Source organism: Nyctereutes procyonoides, unplaced genomic scaffold (genome assembly GCF_905146905.1).
Source record: "Nyctereutes procyonoides isolate TBG_1078 unplaced genomic scaffold, NYPRO_anot_genome, whole genome shotgun sequence".
NCBI classification, from domain to species: Eukaryota; Metazoa; Chordata; class Mammalia; order Carnivora; family Canidae; genus Nyctereutes; species Nyctereutes procyonoides.
Genome location: NW_026575049.1, coordinates 25,522,594 through 25,537,041, shown reverse-complemented (window position 1 = coordinate 25,537,041; position 14,448 = coordinate 25,522,594). Strand labels below are relative to the sequence as shown.

The 14,448-nt window shown below is 37.9% G+C and overlaps 1 long non-coding RNA gene across 1 annotated transcript in view; it reads right to left on the bottom strand.

Annotated features, from left to right (window-relative positions):
* Window positions 1-203: 203 nt before the first annotated feature.
* The window catches only part of LOC129512213 (uncharacterized), an 84,725-nt gene continuing 70,480 nt past the window's right edge, over window positions 204-14,448 (bottom strand). The window contains exon 3 of the long non-coding RNA XR_008664969.1: window positions 204-341. This is a non-coding gene — a long non-coding RNA (uncharacterized LOC129512213). The remainder of the gene's footprint in view (window positions 342-14,448) is intronic.

Genomic DNA, 14,448 nt, shown 5'->3' with positions numbered 1-14,448 from the left:
AAATAAAGCAATAATCTATAACATAAACATGAAGACCTTGGTCCAATTTAGGCAATATAATAATTCCATATGTACTCACCATTCTTCCGCTCACTAAGTGGAGGCAAATTGGGATTCCTGCCAGGGTGGAGGCCTAGGGTCAGCTCGGGCTGCAAGGAGAGCTCCTGCAGTTCATTGGCAACAGCTTCGCTCTGAGGGCTGGGGGCCGCAGACAGGGACACCAACACTGGTTCATCATCATTTTCGCCAGCCCCTCCTCCGTCCAGCCCATTCACAGCAATGACGGAAGGGGGCAGGCACACTACGCTGGAGAAATCCACTTTGGCTTTCGTGATGGCAACCTGGAAATGGAAGGGAAGACAAGGGTTTAGATGCAACTGTGAAGAGACAAACTATTCCACTGAACACATGCTGAATACTATTCTAAATTATGTGACTGGCAAGCTACCATTAATCTTAAGCATTTTCTCTAAAGTAAGCCAGCATCGTTTTTAAGTTAATGGTTTACTGGGATGCCTGAGTGGCACAGTTGGTTAAGGGTCCAACAATTGGTTTCGGCTCAGGTCATGAGATCAAGGTCCTAGATGGGCTCCACACTCAGCAGAGAGCCTGCTTGAGATTCTCTCTCCCTCTCCCTCAGCCCCTCCTGCTTATGCTGTCTCTCCCTAAAACAAATAAAATCTTTTTAAAATTAAGTAATTAACATTTACTATGCTCACAGTGTGCGTGTGATTTCAAGTCTAATACTGTCCTCAACTACATCACTCAGGAGGACAACATACAATTGAAATAAAAGCAGCACACATAACATATAATGGAATAAAAAGAAATAGTGGCTAAGGAGAAATAGTTACAGAATAAATGTGATCTTCCAAATATCAAGGGGAACTACCTTGAGAAAAAAAAACACTTTAATGAGTATCCAAAAAGTACTAAACTATTATATTATACCAACATTACTGGGGGAGAAAATTTAAGAGAACAATTCCCATAGTGCCTGGCTGGCCCAGTTAGTAGAGCCTGCGACTGTTGATCTTCAGGTTGTGAGTTCAAGCTTCACGATGAGTATACAACTTACATAAAGAAGAAAAAACCCCAATTCCCAAGCCATTAGATTTCATTAAAAAAAAAAAGAGAAAGATATACATTTGATGATAGATATTTGCAAAATATTTTAACTTATATGAATATTTAATCATAATACCCAGAAATGGGATACTAAAAATAAAACACCTGACAACACAAGAACAAGATCTTTAAAAATGATAAAGAATACATTTTAACATGAAAATATATTTTTTTAAATTTTTATTTATTTATTCATGAAAGACACAGAGAGAGACAGAGATATAGGCAGAGAGAGAGGCAGGCTCCCTGCGGGGAGCCTGATGATGCAGGACTCAACCCCAGGGCCCCAGGATCATGCCCTGAGCCAAAGGCAGATGCTCAACCACTGAGGCACCCAGGTGTCCCTAAACCACCTATTCTTTAAAATATTCTTTAATTTAGGTTTCACTAATTCAGAACAACCTTCCTCCTATTACTTTAAATTAGATTGTTATTGTTGTTATTATTATTATTATTATTATTATTGCGGAGATTCAGAGATTTGATATTTATGCATGTTACTACTCAAGGGACAATAAAGATCCATCACAGAATACCAAGCTTTTTCTAATGAAGCTTGAATTTAAACTGCATGAGTCTGTAATTCTGGCATGCACGTAACTGCATAACCAGTCCTTCCAGAAAATATTTTCAAAAATTAAAGTATGGAAAATGGCCTCCATAAGAAAGTCAACCCAGGTCTACTACTAAGCATAAAGGGAAAAACTAAGTTTAAAAAACTATTTTCTTAAAACATATACATTTTTAATAGATTAAAGAAAGGAGTGTCATATTCTGTAGTGACACAGTTATGACTGTGCCTGTCAATATCTGGAATGAAAGAAAAATAATGTGAAAAACTGCTTTCTTGAGTGTTCCATTCAGAATTTTAGTAGCTTAGGAACTGATAAGTCCCATATTTATGGGCTCATTAAGGGCTTGGAGATCACTTAAAACTTTTATATATATACTTTACTACATATTTTTATTGGGTAAATTACATGCTATGATGGTATCTATTAATGTTTTCAATGATTACTGATTTCAATGATTAATGATTTCCAGAGTTTCAGGATATATTCTTTTAAAATGCTATTATTAAACTATATTAGAACACGTGATGCTTGGGTGGCTCAGCAGTTGAGCGCCTGCCTTCGACCCAGGGCATGATCCTAGAGTCCTGGGATCAAGTCCCATATTGGGCTCCCTGCGTGGAGCCTGCTTCTCTCTCTGCCTGTGTCTCTGCCTCTCTCTCTCTCTCTCTCTCTCTCTCTCTCTCGTTGTGTCTTTCATGAATAAATAAATAAAATATCTTTTAAAAAATTTTTAATAAACTATATTAGAACAATGGGAATCCCTGGGTGGCTCAGTGGTTTAGCACCTGCCTTCGGCCCAGGGCGTGATCCTGGAGTCTCTGAATCAAGTCCCGCATCGGGCTCCCTACATGGAGCCTACTTCTCCCTCTACCTGTGTCTCTGCCTCTCTCTCTCTCATGAATAAATAAATAAGATCTTAAAAAAAAAAAAAAACCTCTTCCATAAAATCATGGGCCAAGGGATGGGGAGGGTTAGACGAAACAAGAGTGACAGAATGTTGGTAACTGTTGAAGCTGGGTATTGGGTACATGGAGATTCATTATACTATTATTCTCTCTACATGTGTGTATACTGGATAACATTCTTACAATGCTTTCTAAAACATAAGATTATTCCATAGAACAAAGTGAAGACTTGGTAAGATATAAAGCAAGGTGTACTCAATCTTGACCTTAGAAAATAAGCCAAACAAAAGTCAAAATCAAGCACTGACAAAAGACTATTTAGCACAAAAAAATATATATTGGGAATATTTCTTTCTCTAGCAAACATACTACTTTTCTACTTATTTTTAAATAGCTCACAGAAGAAAGTCCTAGCAAACTGTGACAATATAGAGACAAGATCCAAAAACATGGAGGTAGAGTTATCACCATGGATTAAAATGTCTCCTCTACCAATTCCTAAGTGCTATCAAAGTTTTATTTACTGTATAACCTGCATGAAAAAGAAAATCTGAAAGTATATTTATCTCAGATTATATGTATATTATTTAGAAAAATGTAAAAATTGTATCTCATACAAAATACTTTCTGAAATGTCTCAAAGGAAAAATAATTAAAATAAGCAAAAGAAAATAATCTGTGTCACGTTTTAGTGTTGTAAATTTATAACTCCACTCAGTTGGAGATTAAACTTTCTTTTTCATCATAAGATCACCAACTCCAATTTCTTGGCTGCTGATTCGCATATGATCAGTAGCAGCCAGAACAAAAACAACATGGGGGCAGGGTCATCTCCCACAACCCATCTGTTTCACTCTCTAGTTGGCTTGATTCCATCTCATCTTTTCTTCACCCCACCCCCTTTTGGTCTGCATGCCTTCTGCTGGTGCAGAGTGGCATATGTAACTAGAAGCAACAGCACAAAATGCGTTAGAAAAATGGAAGCACTCAGGCAGACAGCTGATAACTCTAAAAAAAGTATATACTAGCAGTATTTTTTATTATGACCCATGACAGAGTTCGTTTCACAAAAACAAATGATACGGTTCTCCTGAAAAAAACCTTTTCTCTATAAAAATTTTTAATCAATTAATAAACTTTTAGATGGGCAGGTTCTTAATTTATCTTCAATAGTAGATAAACCAGAATCTTACTCTTACTGACTAAGCAGATATATATACACAAAATCCGATACTAATGAATTCAAGACAAATATTTTCTGAGAGTATGTACTAGGCACTGCCCTGGGTCCTACATGAAGTGAGGAAGACATCAAGTCTTGCCCTTATCTCTGTCACTATCACCCCCATCATCTTCAGATGTCTTAAAAACTACTCAGATGTCTAGGGACAGCATATAAAAGGCCTTTCTTTTCCCTCTTCATCATAGAAATAATCTAAAACCAAGGAATTCAAGAAACAGAAAAATATAACATCTACCTTAAACTAGTGGAAGGCACATGGAAGAGTGGTGTGGCTGAAACTTCTCTGGCACTTGTCCCATTGATAGGTAAGGTCTATTTCCCCTCCAATTAATCCAAGCTGGCCTGACTGCCTTCACCAAAGAGTACAGTGAAAGTGACTCTATGCCAATTCCAGGTATAGACTTTTAAGAAACTGGTAGCTTTTACCTTAGTCTCTTGGAGCCCTGTGTCCTAAAATACAGAAGTCTAACTACTGTACTGGAGAGATCATAAAAAGAAGTCTAGGGGCACCCACCTGGCTCAGTCAGTAAAACATGCAAGTCTTGATCTTAGGAACAAGAGTTTGAGCCCCATATGTTGGGCATAGATAATACTTAAAAATAACAATTTTTTAAAAATTTTTTCTAATCTTAAAAAGAAAGAAAGAAAAAAAGAAAGAAAGAAAGAAAAAGAAAGAAGAAAGAAAGAAAGAAAGAAAAAAAGAAAGAAAGAAAGAAAGAAAGAAAGAAAGAAAGAAAGAAAGAAAGAAAGAAAGAAAGAAAGATCATCTAAAGACTATCCTGAAAGGAAGAGCGATCCAGTTGAGACTAGCCTTCTGGACATACGCACCAAAGCGTCAAGCATGTACAATCTTGGTCCCTCCAGACAAGCCCACTCATTTGCTGAATGCTACCATGTGGACCCAAGTTAATACCACGTGAAGCAGAACAATCTCCAAGCTAAGCCCTGGCCAAATTCCTTACCCAAAAAACTGAGATATAATAAATGACATCAACACTGGAAACTGAGATAGTATAGTATGCTATGCCTTCAAATCCTGAAAAGAACTTTTTTTTTAATATTTAAATTTTTTTTTAAGATTTTTATTATTTATTCATAGAGACACAGAGAGAGAGAGAGAGAGAGAGAGAGGCGCAGAGACACAGGCAGAGGGAGAAGCAGGCTCCATGCAGAGAGCCCGACGTGGGACTTGATCCAGGGTCTCCAGGATCACACCCTGGGCTGCAGGCGGCGCTAAACTGCTGCACCACCGGGGTTGCCCAAATCCTGAAAAGAACTTTTATTGTCAAATGAGAATTGGTTATATAGCCTATCAATCACTGTGTAAAGACATTCCAAGCAACACAAGTTTTATCTCCCAAGTAATTTTTTTTTCAGGAAGCTCCATGAAGCTATGGCCTTTGCTCACTTCAGGTTTTCAACTCCACCTGATCATTCAACAGGGACTCTGTCATCCAAGTTTTCCTTTTTCTCCCAACAAAATGGATAATGTTAACAATATAACACTGCCTCTTCAATTAAAACAGTACAACAAGGCTCTTCAAAGTAGTTGCTTCCCTTCTCACCATTTCTCTCACGCACCTTCTGCTCTAACCATATGCACCTGTTATTCTGCTCTCTACTTGTGACCACTTAAAACTGCCTCTTCTTCCCCAACCTACTCCCATCTTCCTATTATCCATTCCCTTCTTTTTAAAAAAATATTTTATTTATTTGACAGAGATAAAGAACACAAACAGAGGGAGGAGTAGGCTCCCCACCAAGCAGGGAGCCTGATGTGGGGACACTGGGATCATGATCTGGGCCTAAAGAGACACTGAACCGACGACAGAGCCACCCAGGCACCCTATCCATCCCCTTCTTTAGATCAGCTTCCATAAGATCGCAGGCTTGCTACTACTACTACTGCTGCTTACTTTTACTATTATTATAATGGATTGATCCTCCACTAGATGCCAAGTTTTTCGAGCAAAGGAATTTGGTTCCATTGTCTTTTTAACTCAAGTACTCAGCTATAATACTTGACACAGAAAAGGAGCTCAATAAATATTTAATTTACTGACTGTATTATTCTCACAGCAACCACATCACATATACAATCAAAGTCAGCACTGATACTGAAAAACAAGAGGGATAAAAGTTCTGTTACAGATAGGTATTTATATTTAAATAGAAATATACAGAAGATTAGAAAAGGCTTCCTGAGAGGTAATATTAATATTTGAGAATAGCCATAAAAAATGAATAGGATTGACAAGTTTCACTTAATTTTCATTTATTCTTTCAATAAATATCTACTCTGAGTACCTATTACATGCCAGGTATTGTTCTGGGTTGTAGAAATACTACAATGAATAAAACAAAGTTCTTGCCCTCAGGAAGCTTATGTTATCCCAGGAGACAAAACAGCATGAACAGGAACATGGATGTGAGAACATGTGAATTTATGTTCTAAAAGGGCAGTCCAGTTTGGTAGATCATATGGTTCAATTGCGACTTATATGAGTTGTCACCCGGACCAGCAAGCTTGAGTTTAGCTCTCAGAAGTAAAGAATGAGATCAGTAAACCTGCTTTAGAGAATTAATCTGGCATTATTAACCTGCTTTACAGAAATACTGGTTTGAAAAAAAGGAACATGAGACTGGGAAAAAAGTTCTGAAGCCACTTCGTTAGGCAAAGTATAACGTGTTGAGATCCTGAATTTGGGTAGTCCTCGTAGAAGAGAAATGCCACACAACACAGAACTGTATCTAACACAGAGCAGGAACTCAGATCTTTGTTGAATTAATGTGGGACGAACAAGACAATTTATATGTAGCAGGATATGTTTGCATTTGATTGCAGAGGGTGAAGGAAACAGAGATGTCAAATATGACTTCATAGTTTTGAGCCAGAGTGACTGCTAACAGGGAAGAAAGGAGAAGGAATTTTATCTGAGGGGATGATGAATTTGATTTTGGATGTTGGGTGCAGAAGCCAAACCCAAATAAAGATAACTCCCAGATTTTAAAACTTTGCATTATGATACCTACACTTTTATGAAAAACCTAAATTAATACCTGTTTTTTCTGACCAAAAGAAATCTGAAGAGGATTTTTGCTCTTAGGAAAAAGGCAAAAACCGAAAATAGCACTCAGTGTTTGTTTTACAGCCAGCCCATACTCAAGCAGCAACAGCAGCCCCACAAAGTTCCTTCGCTGGGACTACACTGGGCATCTCAGCATCCAGCCACGAGAACTTCAAACTGTGTCTGTGCACTTCTGTACTTTATCTCAATTTAGTTTGTGCATCCTTGGCAAAATGTGTCCTAAGGTACCAGAAAAGCCTAAGCAAGGTTATTTTTTGGGTTTGGGAATGCTAAAACATTTTCTTATATAAATTAATTGCTTCTTCATTATATGCCATTTTAGCTTACAAAAAGTTTCATAGGAACACTCTACTTCCAGAGATCAGGGGAATCCTGTAATGGAACATATTTGAGGTTCTATTAGGTATGTGAGAAGGAAAACACGGAAATGAAGGTAGAACGAGAGAAACAAAAGAATACAAGAATAGGAAGAGAACAAAAGAAAAAAAAGGAAGGGAGAGTAACAGAAAGAGGCAGAGGTACAAATATAAGGGAAGGATAAACTGCTATCACATCTGACACCCTTGGTAACTCAGGAATTCCTAGTCTCAAATTGCCTACTTTGGGTCTTAGACCATCCCTCTGACTACTAAAATATCGTATACAGCTGAGTATCTAATTATGTGTCAGTACTTTCTACTCATACTATTTTAGAAGAAGCTCAATAAAGCTGTAACTTTATAATGCTGAGGGACAACCAGCTGTCCCCAAACTTAAAGATACAAGTAGGCTCAAGGGCTTATATGAAGGGACATGAACTTACCAGCTGAAGCAGCAGAAATAAATAAAAACAGAAGACAAATAGAATACATATTTTATCCCCAGTCTCAACCCACTCCCTTTCTCTCTTTCTCTCTCTCTCTCTCTCTTAAAGATTTTATTTATTTGAGAGAGAAAGAGAACGAGAGAGAGAGCATGAGCTGGGGGAGGGGCAGAAGGAACAAGCAGACTCCCCCACGGAGCTGCAGGGCTCGATCCCAGGACCCTGAGATCATGATCTGAGCCGAAGTCAGATCCTCAACTGACAGAACCACCCAGACACCCCCAACTCTTTTTCTGTTGATGACCTTTACACCATTCTTGACAAGTCCCTGCCAGATATCTGTAGCTAGAACATGACCTAATGATGCTAGGGTACACATGGGAACATCTTCCCTCAACTGAGTAGCCCAAATGGACTTTCAGTCTTAAGTCACCTAAGACGACTTTCTGGGACGGACTGGACTTCAATGAATTCACTCAATAAATATATATTGTTCTAGGAACTGGGAGTGCAACAGACAGAAAACATCCCTGCTTTCATGGAGCTAACATTATAGTGGGAGAGACATAAAAATAAAAGTAAATATACAACAGAATAATTTCAAATAACTATTATATATATAGGGGGCAGGGTAGATAATTTTTATGAAATGGTCAAGAAAGGTCTCACTGAGGGGGTGATATCTGAGATGAGACTTATTGAATAATAGCCAATACACTACACTTCATGTGTATATATTCAATCTTTGCAACACAAAAGTATTTACTTTTATTACCCAATTCTTTACAGTTGAAGAAATGACACTGATAAGTCACATAACTTCAAAGTAGGCAACTAGGTTTCAGAACTGTGCCCTTAACCACTACACAATCTGGCACTCCCGGAATTTGATAAGAAGCAGCTAGCTAAGCAGAGGAAACAGCATGTAAAAATTCAAAGCCAGGAGGTAAGAATGAACTTGGCATCTTCAAGGAAAGACCAGAATGGCCAGAGAGCAAAGTGGGAGGGGAGAACTATATTCTTCAAAAAACTGGATGACATTGGAGGCTTAAGTAATAAAGTGATAGGATATGAACTATGTGTTTAAAAGATCACTTTGGTAACTGTAGAAAACCTTAGCCTGGGGGTACCTGGGTATACAGTAGGTTAAGTGTCCAACTCTTGGTTTCAGCTCAGGTTATGATCTCAGGGTCCTGAAATCAAGCCCCACATCTGGCTCCACACTCAGCTTGGAGTCTGCTTGGGATTCTCTCTCTCTCTCTCTCTCTCTTTCTGTCCCTCCCTTGCCACAGCACACATGCACATACACTGTCTCTCAAATAAATAAATATATTTAAAGGGGGGGGGGAGAAAATCTTAGCCTGCTGCCTTACTTTGAGTTTGATATGTAATTTACCATGCTGCTGGGCCCTCTAGTAATTATTGCAGTAATGTTGTTTTGGGAAAAAGTTATGACATGCGATCTGTATCTTAATATATCATATTACTGAGTTTGGTGATATGATCTTGAACAAACCACTCTGAATAAAAATTAAATTGTCATCCTGTCCTATTATCTTAAAGGGTCTTATGGGAAGTTATTATGAAAAGTATGAAGAGTTTAATTACAAGGTACTATTTTATTGGAAACATTTAACAGAAATTTGACAATTTGCCTTAATGCCTAACCCAAATTCCCCTTCACCACAAAAAGGCTGCTTGAAATTGAAAGCACTATTTTGAAAAGGTGACTTGTTACATTCCTTGAACTATATTCATGCCCACAAACACTACAGGTTTCTTTACAATTCCTAATCCTACCTCTATGGTGTTCAAATGCACTCCAATCTTTAAATGTAGAATCATATTAGAGATTCCTTCTCTAGGGGAAGGAATGATGGATGTTTAGAAGTCTACATGGTTATATATAAAAGACCAGAATACCGCAATCACCTCCAACATCATATAATTCATGAGACAGGCCAGGAATTTTTTTTTCAAGTTAGGAATTCTTTGGTCACTTCCACTCTCACAACAAAAACATACTTCAATAAGCCAGGACAACCTAAAACATTGCCAGACCATAATACAGAAAACTGCCATAGTTATCCTGTTCAGGTATGAATGATATGAAAAAAGCTACAGCTAACTGTTGAACAATACAGAGGGTTGGGTGCCCTCTGCCACATAGTTGAAAATCTGCATAAAATTTCTGACTTTCCAAAAACTCAACAAAATAGCCTACTTTTACCAGAAGCCCTCCTGATAACACACACAGTTAACACATATTTTGTATACTATATTTTAGATACTGTATTCTTACAATAAAGCTTCAGAAAATATTATGAAAACTATAAGAAAAATACGTTTACAGTACTGTATTGTATTTATCTAAAAAATCCACATGTAAGTGGACTTGTGTAGTTCAAACTTGTACTGTTCAAGGGTCAACTATAGTTATTTTTGAACATACTAACTTTGGAATGAAAAACTTGTTGAGACAAACCTCACCTAAGATGAAGACAGGCAGGCAGCAGTTGGGGGAAAGGGAAGACATTTACAGTATTGTGCTTTGTTTTCACATGACAATAGAGCATTTGAAGAGAAATCCTATTTTCCAGTGCCAGAGAGCCTCATATCCTTAGGTTTCCCAATGTGCTCTCTTCCCATATATTAATATGCTCCCTCCTTATAAGAGGAGCCATAAATATTTTCCTGAACTCTTTATCAAATATTTTTTAAAGATTTTATTTATTTATTGAGAGCAAGTGAGAGTGCAAGTGGGGGGAGGGGCAGAAGGAGAGGGAGAGAGCAGACTCTGAGCTGAGCGCAGAACCCAATACAGGGCTCAGTCTCATGACCCCTAAGATCATGACCTGAGCCAAAACCAAGAGTGGGATGCTTAACCAACTAAGCCACCCATGAGCCTCTAAATATTCTTTAACACTGGAATTGAAATATCTTGCCACAGAAAAGGAAAAAACCCAGAAACTATTGCAGTTTTTAGGAATTTCCAAACACAGCAACCCTCACTCAGAGAAAATGTATACTTAAGACTAGCATGTCTGTGGGTCAAGCATAAAAGGCCAGGCTACAGCTCCTAGGCACATACTGGTTCCACAACGAGGGACCCTCCAGACAACGCATGTACCTATGAGAGCACTGCAGCTTAGAACTCACACACACACACACACACACACACACACACACACACAAAGAACTCGAACACCAAGGTATATCACCAACATACTCATCAATTATTCTTCTGAATAATTATAAAAGCAACCTTTTAATTAAATGAATCTACTCTGGCAAGATCTATTATCATACAAAGTCGCTGCCTCATTACATTACACTCATGGTACATGGTGAAGAGCTTGCGTTTAAAAATGCATTTTTAGGGGCACCTGGGTGGCTTAGTTAGCTAAGCATCTAACTCTTGATCTCAACTCAGGTCTTTATCTCAGGGTCATGAGCTCAAGCCCTGCACTGGGCTCCATGCTGAGTGTGAAACCTACTTAAAAAAATATAAATAAATACATACATACATACATAAAATAAAAATAAAAAAAATAAAAATGCATTTTTGTATTCTCATAGTCATTAAAAGATTTCAGTCCAGGTTAACTCTCTGGAAACATAATGAAGCTCAGCAAAATTTAAATAAAAACAGTCCTAAGTCATAACTCATTATTCTTCCCTTCTGATAGCCTCCTCCTTCAAATAGTGTTATGTTACTCTCAGCCAACTGTTATTTCTAAAAAGGTGCTAAGAATTTCTGATGGAGTAAAATGTAAAATATAACTAAATATAATTTTAACTTCAGTATAATTAGATTTAAAACTTTAAAATAAAGGAGAGAGAGCAGACACAAAGAGATTCATTCCCCAAACAAAGCAAATAATAATAAAAGTTTTCTTCAAAGCACTGCAGGAGGGATCCCTGGGTGGCGCAGCGGTTTGGCGCCTGCCTTTGGCCCAGGGCGCGATCCTGGAGACCCAGGATCGAATCCCACATCGGGCTCCCGGTGCATGGAGCCTGCTTCTCCCTCTGCCTGTGTCTCTGCCTCTCTCTCTCTCTCTCTCTCTCTCTCTCTCTCTGTATGTGTGTAACTATCATAAATAAATAAAAATTAAAAAAAAAAGAAAAAAAAAAGCACTGCAGGAGTTTCCACATTACAACTACACATAAGAGCAATTATTGGAGAATTTATAAAATGCTAAGACACATAGCAGCAGCAGTCAGTGCAGCACATTTTGAAGGCATCTGTGCAGGCAACATGCATGATGTGGGTAGCAAAAAAAGAAAAGGTAAACACCAGCATGAAAACCTTCAAATATCCTGTTGGCGGCATACCTTAAAATAGCAAGGTTCTAAATCAATCAAGGAGAAAGAAAGCACACTGGTGATTTATATCTCAAAGAGCAGAAAACATCTGAATGTAGTAACTCAGAAGTCTTAGATGGTATGAAAAAAAGAATACAATGGGAAGAATTATGGAGCATTTTTAAATATTAGAGACTACCAATGAGCAGGAAGTAAAAGAACCTCACCTGGATGCTTGTGGCAGGCACTGGAGGTTGTTGCCCAATAACAACTTTCCCCTTCTTCCAAGTAACAGAACACCTGAGTTTAGCTAAGTGCACACCAGAATAAAACCTGCATTTCCCAGCCTCTCCTGTAGCTAGGCCATGTGACTGAGTTTAAACCAGTGGGACAACAGTAAAAGTATTAAGTGTGATTTCCAGGAAATGTCCTTAAAGAAACTGGGTACATTATTCTTTGGACCCTTCTCTTTCCTGATGGCTGGAACATGGATGAGGTACTGCAATGCAAGCAGCCGTGTTAGATTATGAGAAAAAAGCCACATGCTGAGAATGGCAAGGCAACAAAAAGAGAAAGAAAATGGTTCCCTGACATTATATAGCACTGCACCAGTCCTGGGCTACCCATCTCTGGACTTCTCTTCGAGAGGAAAAAATAAACTTGTATCATGTTTAAAACTACTATTATTTCACTTTTGGGGGGTCACAAATGGTTGGATATAATCCTAATACAGAATCTGGTGCCCTGAGTAAGATGCTACATAAGGAACAATGTAACATATGTGGCATCGCTCAATAAAATGGTAAGTAGTCAAAATAAATAAATAATAAATAAATAAATAAATAAATAAATAAATAAATAAATAAATAAATAAAATGGTAAGTAGTTAAGTACTCAAAATTGAAGACTGAAAAGCTAGTGATCATTGTTATGCAATGGCAAAACACCTAGTTATACCATTGCCTGATTATACTGGATTGCTACTATTTTAAGGGAAACAGGAAAAATTCAGAATGTCGAAAGTGTTGCCTGCTTCTAGTAACTTGCAACAAAATTATACCGGAGAGGTAAAACTCAGACTAGAGCTAATCTCATATAAACCATTTAACCTTACACCTAAAAGGAGCTAGAAAAAGAAGAACAAAACCCAAACCCAGCAAAAGGAAGGAAATAAAAATTAGAATAGAAACAAGTGATATAGAAACTAAAAAAAATAGATCAATGAAACCAAGAACTAGTTCTTTGAAAAGATCAACAAAATTGATAAGCACTAACAAGATTGATCAAGAAATAGAGAGGACTCAAAGAAAATCACTTAATGAAAGAGGAGAAATAACAGCCAACACCACAGAAACACAAACAAATGCAACAAATATTATGAAAACCTATATACCAACAAATTGGACAACTTAGAAGAAATGGATAAACTCCTACAAATATATCAACTACCAAAAAAATAAAGGACAAAGAAATAGGAAATGTAAATAGGCTGATTACCAGCAATGAAACTGAATTAGTACTCAAGAACTCCCAAAAAACAGAAGTCCAGGATGAGATGGCTTCCTAGGTGAATTCTACCAAATATTTAAAGAATAGTTAATACCTATTCTTTTCAAACTATTCCAAAAAAATAGAAGAGGAAGGAAAACACCCAAATTCATACTGAGGCCAGTATCACCCTGATACCAAAACCAGATAAAGACACCACAAAAATAGAACTACAGGCCAACACCTCTCACGAATATAGATGCAAAAATCTTCACCAAGGTATCAGCAAACCAAATCCAATAATACTTTTAAAAAATCATACACCATGATCAAGTAGGTTCATAGCCTTTAAATGGCAGAGTTCCAGTCTCATTTCCATTTGGCAGCCACTGTACTTTGGAGTGCAGTGGTTCACTTTTTCTACTCTATAAGGCTTCGAAGTAAGAGGCTTTTAGTCCACTTGGGTTGCAGGCCACAGGAAAGAAATGTATTAGCAAATATCTATTCCTTTATACCTCTGCTTACTGACTGCTTAGCTCTGGTCAAAGTTTTACTACTCTGGTTTAATTTTGTTAAGAGTTACTAACAGGCAACACGTACAACATTCTGAATTCTTCCTACTTCCCTTAAAATAGTAGCATTCCAGTATAATCAGGCAATGGCTTAACCAGGTGTTGTGCCACTGCAGAACTATGATCACTAGCTTTTCAGTCGTCAATTTTTTTTAATTTTTTTTATTCATTTATGATAGTCACACACACAGAGAGAGAGAGAGAGAGAGAGAGAGAGAGGCAGAGACACAGGCAGAGGGAGGAGCAGGCTCCATGCACCGGGAGCCCGACGTGGGATTCGATCCCGGGTCTCCAGGATCGCGCCCTGGGCCAAAGGCAGGCGCCAAACCGCTGCGCCACCC